General features: G+C 44.3%; 1 long non-coding RNA gene across 7 annotated transcripts in view; it reads left to right on the top strand.

The window, feature by feature from the left end:
• Positions 1-100: 100 nt before the first annotated feature.
• The window catches only part of LOC124093555 (uncharacterized), a 34,474-nt gene continuing 27,974 nt past the window's right edge, over positions 101-6,600 (top strand). For 2 of the 7 annotated variants that reach the window (XR_006851994.2, XR_006851993.2), the window contains exons 1-2: positions 427-563; positions 1,025-1,142. This is a non-coding gene — a long non-coding RNA (uncharacterized LOC124093555). Of the gene's footprint in view, positions 119-426; positions 564-1,024; positions 1,143-6,600 lie in introns of those variants that run through there. The other 5 variants (XR_006851996.2, XR_006851997.2, XR_006852000.1 and 2 more) reach the window with 5 other exon arrangements.

The following is a 6,600-nucleotide window of genomic DNA, read 5'->3' as shown; positions in this document are numbered from 1 at the left end:
CTCCGGTCCCAGCGAGCGCTCGCCGCGATGCACCCTGGGAGCCGGCCGCGCCGAGGCCTGGCCGCTCTGACCCGGCGGGCGGGCGCGGCGCCGGCGCGGCGGCTGGCTGCAAGTGCGGGTAGGGGCGGGGGAGCCGATCGGTACTCACTCGGCGGGGAGGGGGCAACGCCCCACTCCCCGCTGCTGAGGCAGGGCGGGGGCAAGGACCCAGGGGAAGGGAGGGTCGGGCGGGTGGGACGCAGGCGCACTTGCTCAGGTGCGGCCGCAGTGCGGTTGCCCTGGGTAACGCGGGCGGGGGCAGGGGGCGGCGAGGGAGGCCGGCGGGAGCGCGCTCGCGCCGCGGTGGGGGCGGGGGCGCGGGCCGTACGGCGCGCATGCGTACGGCCCTTCTCCCTAGGGGCTCGCCGGCCTCCTGCGTGCGCACGCGCGCCGTCCCCCGGAGGCGTCTGGGTGTGCGGAGCGCGCGCGCGCGGCTCGGAGGCGCACCTGTGTGGTGTCCCCGGAGGAACGGAGGGTGGGCGCGCGGAGCCCGCGGCCTGGGGCGCTCGCAGCCCGCACTTGGAGTGAGTTGGCGCGGCCGGGCCGTGGACTCCGTATTTTCTCTCCCGGCTGGGGGCGGGGAGCGGGCCGGGGGCTGGCGGGCGGCGGAGTGGACTGAAGAAAAGGAAAACAACCCATCTCTCGGGACCGGCCTCGAGCCGCGCCGGTCCTGGGGGTCGCGCGGGAGGGAAGGTCAGCGCGGCGCTGCTCGGGCAGGCCGGGCTGGGAGGCCGCGCGGGGCCTCGGGTGGCGGCCGGGGGTCGCGGGGGGCGGCGGGGCTCGGCGGGCGGAGGCCGCGGGCGCCGGACTCCCGGGCTGGCCCATTGTTGTAGCGGCCGGGGGCAGCGGAGCGCGGCGGCCCGGAGGCCGTGCGGTCGCGCCGAGAGCGGCTTCAGGGGGTCCCCGGGGAGCGGCCATGGCCGCGCGGGGCCGGGAGCCGGGCTGCGGAGCGGCCCGCTGCAGGGTGCGGTGTTGTTGCTTGCAGCGCGCAGGCCGCGGAGCATCGCGCTCAGGTGATGAAGAGCGCGTCGCGCACCCGGCACAGGAGCCAGCCGCCGCCGGACGCCTCCATTGTTTGACCACGCCAGGCCGGCCCTGCCCAGGTGAGCTGGCCGCGGCGGCACCCCTCCTGCGCGGCCTGCAGGCCGGCCGCTCCCGGCGGGACCCGCTGCAGCCCTCGCCTGCCCCTGCCTCTGGTTAACTCGCGGTGCCCCCTCCCCGACGTTTTTCCTTCCGGATTAGGCTGCCGTGTAGCCCGGCCAGCTCACCCCGCGTCCCCGCAAAACTCAGCTCCTTTGTGAGACCTTTCTTGCCCAACTCTACCAACTAAATCGAATCTCTCCAGCAGAGTCTGCTCCGTATGGGCGAGCTGCTAGTTTGATAACTGGCTGTCTTATCGCAACAAAGGAGTCCTGGTATTGAAAAAACTATTTCCAGGCTATTGCCTTCTAAAGGAACGTTTTGTGATACTTAAAACAGTTTATTGTTTTATCAAGATCGAACTGTTTTTATGCATTTTGTCTTCTCTTTTAGAGGGGACCCCTAATCCCTTTGTAGACGCAAAGCTTTTCAGAGCAGGGAAGTGTGACCTTGTTCAACCTACCGGTTAATTTAAAATTTAGAAATTAATTTTGGATTAGTAGAGTAGTTCATTTTCTTTGTACACACCGGTGTATCTCAAGAGATGGCAAGACTTTGACTATCACCACCACCCTCTGCAGATAAGGACTAGGATGTGTGTGCTGTGTGTCCTTCTGGCTTTTTAAAAATACTTGGAATCATCTTTGATTGTTTTAACAAGTATCAGCTAGCTAACATACTGTCTTTCAACTTCAGCATTATGTGCTTCAACTAATTTTTAAGAACTGCTGCATCATGTTCTGTAGTTTGGGTATACTGTAATTTATTCAGCCATTTCCCAGATTATGACAATCTATAAAGTTTTAGCTTGAAAAATAGCTTTATTTGGTGGTGGTTGTTCTCTGGTGAGATGCAGTTTTAGCGAAGGGAGAAATTTAGTGAAGAATGAAATTCTGTGCTAATTACAGAAAATAGACATTTATGGTGGAAGTTCCTGGGTTAAGAATCTACATGTGGGAGCCTCCAGCCCTTCTGTGATACTACTTACAGGTCCTGTGACCTTGGGAGAGGACAATTACTCCAATCCTCAGTTTTCTATAAACCCGTGTTAATACTGCTCTCTCTGCTTCACAGAGTTCAGTGATACCATGGGAAAGTGCTTGGTAGAACCCGAGGTCGTAAACAAAGATTGGTTTTATTAGCCTTTCCAATCCAAAAATTATCAATTTGCAGTATGATTTTTTTTGTCATGTTTGTATCAGAATACTAGAGATGGCAACTTTGAATGATTTTTTAATTTATGGTTTTGCTATAACTGATTTTTGTCGAATACTGGTAATGCTAAAGATTTCTTAAAGAATATTTGGCAAATCACATTTTTCCTAGCGCTTTTTTTTTTTTTTTTAAGTTGTCAACGGACCTTTATTTTATTTATATATATGCAGTGCTGAGAATTGAGCCTGGGCCTCACACATGCTAAAGCATTCACAACCCCAGCCCCCTAGTACTTTAACATGCCTTAAAAAAAAAAAAAAAAAGTGAGGCATGTAAATTAGTTGACTGAATCAATGTTATTAGCAAATTAAATGCTTGATAAAACTTCTATTGTAATAGTTAAAAAACATTTTCTGATGATGTAGATTGTACACACTAAAGCTAATCTGAGTCTGGCAGCAGCAGACTCAGATTAGCTTTAGTGCTTCTTCAAGGGAAAAAGAAATGACTTCTTACTGAGTTTGTAAGCACTATCACATCATTTCATCAATTTAAATTTTGATGAAATGATTTGATAGCTACACAATTAATGGCTTTGTAGATATTTTCCTTTCATATATATATACACACACACACACACACACACCTGTGGTATGGCCAACAAAATCAACTCATCCCTGCCCTTTTGAAATTAGGGCTGTTCAGAAATGAATCTCACAACTGCACTTCTGCTCACAAAGTGGTATCCTGAGAGGCTTGGGTAGTACCAGCTGTGAGAGAGGATGAAAATGGGTACTGCATCTTAGATTGGGGAGGGGGACCCAGGAAAGACTTGTGCAAAAATAAAATTAAACTGAAGTTTGAAGGGCGAGTGGGCGGTTAGTGTCAAGTGATGTAGGGGATAATTTTCCAGGCAGAGGAACAGCATGTGGGAAGGCCCTGAAGGGGGAAAAAACTTTGCCCATTCCAGGAACTGAAGGAACAACTGTGGATAGATTCTAGTGGGTGAGGGGGGAGAGTGGCTAGGCATGGGGCCAGATCATGTAGGGTCTTGTAGGACAGGTTAGGGATGTTGTGTTTTATCCAGAACATAATGAGAAACCATTAGAAAGGTTGGGTTTTAAGCAGGGGAGTGACATAATCAGATTTGCATTTTTAAACAACCACTCCAGTTGCCACATGCAGAATGTGGGGGTGTGAGTGGAGCATGGAAGTGGGAAGAACACGCAGACTACTTCACAGACCTATCTAGAGGAGTTGTGTCATTTCTTGGACTTTATAATGAAGTCACGCTACCACCTATGGTTTAGTCAAAATAGATGTTTGGTTTAAAAAAACAAAACCCCCTCATTTCTTACTCTAAAAAGGCAGGACTAAATAAAAGTAGGAATAAACAGATACTTTTTAAATGTACTGAAAAAGTGCACATAAGCATGAAATCAGTTGTCCACACTTAAAACAAAAACTGTCAGAAAATCAAGTTAAAAATTAGAACATTGTTTAATAAGTTTTGACAAAGCCATAACACAAGTGAAGTAAAGATGTAAAATGAAAAAGAAATATTTGTAGACACTGTTGACTAGGGAAACGTGCCTGAGTCTGCAGTGCATGTATAAAATTCATAGTTGAATATCCAAAGTAACCCAGAAGAGAATAAAACAAAAGAAACAGAAAATGAACTCTGGCCACATTTCAACAACAATAAAAAACAAACGAACAACAACAACAAAAAAAACAGTGAAACATGTAGGTAATGTGGATGCAGCCTACTGAGGAAATACTGTCTGCATAGAGGTGGTCATAAAGTATCCTGAATGACTTGAAGGAATGTTTTTGACGTAAAGAGAGGCCACATTCCTGGAAGTGATGTTTAAATGTCATGGAGATGGCCATTTTGGGGTGAACTTAATAATTATGAGTACTGAGGTGGGTATTTATGAGTATTTAAACACCACAGAGCCATATTCACCACATCAGCTTCATCCTGACTTTATTAGATTATCTGTACAGGTCACTGAAACCTGCGCTCACCCCAGAAATAACCTATTTTATATGGAAATCTAACACATGATAAGTCATGAGTGCCCCCTAAATCTGAAGAAAACAGAAGTCCCTATCAAACATCTGAAAGGAGGAGACCTGTACACTCAGCACAGACTTTGTAGTTAGTTGTACAATTGGAGACTTAAATAAGGAAACAAATCTCTATCTTACGAGTGTCATGAGAGTGAGAAACAATGGAGAAAATATAACAAAAAAAATGTATTCCACTACATAAAAAGTAAAAGTTCAGAAGAAAAGGAAAACAAAACCCTACACAAAAAAAAGTTACCACAAAATCAGAAAATACTTGTGTCAATAAGCAAATGATCTTTAATATAATATATAAAGTCCTATCTTACAAACAATTGGTAATTACTATTCAGAAGAGTTAGATTCTATTCTCAATAGCAACAAGACTAGAAGATAATAAGACCAAAGCATGAATGAACTAAAACTTTATGCAGAACATTAAAATCTTATTTAAATGATTTAAAAGTTAACCTGAGTAAATGGGCAGCCCTTGCAAGGAATTCATGATATTCTTGTAGGAGAATGAGATAATATGAAGGAAGTCTATTGCGGCATCATTTGTAATGAGGAAAAATAAAAACCAACTACCATAAATTTTGGTGCTGCTATACTTTGGAATATTACATAGTTTTTAAAAAGAGAGGCAGTCTTGAACGTATTGACATAGCCTAGATGGATGTCTATAATATACTATAGAGCCCCCACAAAATAAGTTTAATTCTGTTTTTTATAAGATACAAATGTTATGTATGTTATATCTGAATAAAAAGGAAAAGGTCTAGAAGAATCCTTGGAAAAGCATTACTAGTGATTACTTCTAGGGGAAAGCATAGTTTATTTCATATGCTTTAGCATTGTTTTAGCGCTTTTTTTGAACAAGCATTTAAATAGGAAAAAAAAGCTACGTTCAAAAGATGTAGAATTATTTTTAAGGGTAATTGATTCCCTAGCCACTAAAAATGTTCATGAAGAAAATACATTAAAATAGTTGTGACAGTGTTAAGTTGGAGAAAATCAGGATAAATAGCTGTATACGTGATGTATTAAACAAAAGTCCCAACAACCTTCCAGTAAAACCTATGAATGGGGGACTCGGGTTGTAACTCAGTAGTAGAAGGCTCTTACCTCGTACATGTGAGTTGCTGGGTTTGATCCTCAGCACCACATGAAAATAAAGGGGTGTGTGTGTGTACACAGACACAATTTGTAGAAAGAGTACTCAACAGGATTGACAGATACAAGATAGGTACAAGATATCTTGCATGTATTTATGTAGACATAAATAGACGGGTAAACTAATGAAAAATTATGGAATGGGATACTTCTATAAAGTATGAGGTTAAGTATGTCCAACTGCAACTAAAATAATATTTTTAAAAAACCTGTGAATGGAACATGTCTAGAAGAAAGTAGATGAGAATCTTAAGAATTGTGAGCTTTGGGTGGTAGAAAATTGGTGATTTAAATAATCTGCTTTTTTATATTTATTGAGATCATATCTATTACATTTATAACAGAACCTATGTATAATTTTATGTGTGCACTTTTTCAAAGCCACATAGAGGGGCTGTGGTTGTAGCTCAGTGACAGAGCACTTGCCTAGCATGTGTGAGGCACTGGGTTTGATCCTTAGTACCACATAAAATAAAGGGATTTTGTCCATCTACAACAAAATAAAATAAAAGCCACATAGATAACTTTGTAAATTACACTGAAAGCAGGATCCATTGAAAAATTTTAAGCAGGGTAGAAAAATATCATTAGCATGGATAATGAATTAGGAGGAAGTAAGACTTGGGGAGGAAGATAGTGGTAGCCTGAGTTAAAACTGAGACAAAATAAGTGGAGCTAGTGGCATGGTTAGAAAGGACTTCAGGAAGTAGAGTCATGGGACCTTAGGATAGGGAGGGAAGGTTAAGCATTACTAGTGATTACTTCTAGGTTTCTGGCTTGGGCAGTTGAAGAGACAGAGGACCCACTTACTATAGTTGAGATTATAGTAGGCTTTCTTGAGGAAATGACAGATTAAGTTTTAGACATACTGAGTTGATAAAGAATTTACAGGATATGTAGGTTCTTCCTGAAGGTAATTTATAAAGAATGATTTTATTGTGCATATATGTATTTTGCTATATGAATGACTGGAAGCAGTATGTAGGTCATTATTGGAATCATTGTTACTATGTGGTAAAT

Source organism: Marmota monax, unplaced genomic scaffold (genome assembly GCF_021218885.2).
Source record: "Marmota monax isolate L192 unplaced genomic scaffold, Marmota_monax_Labrador192_F-V1.1 WCK01_AAM20220418_F8-fsc00092, whole genome shotgun sequence".
NCBI lineage: Eukaryota > Metazoa > Chordata > Mammalia > Rodentia > Sciuridae > Marmota > Marmota monax.
This window is presented reverse-complemented; position numbering and strand designations above follow the sequence as displayed.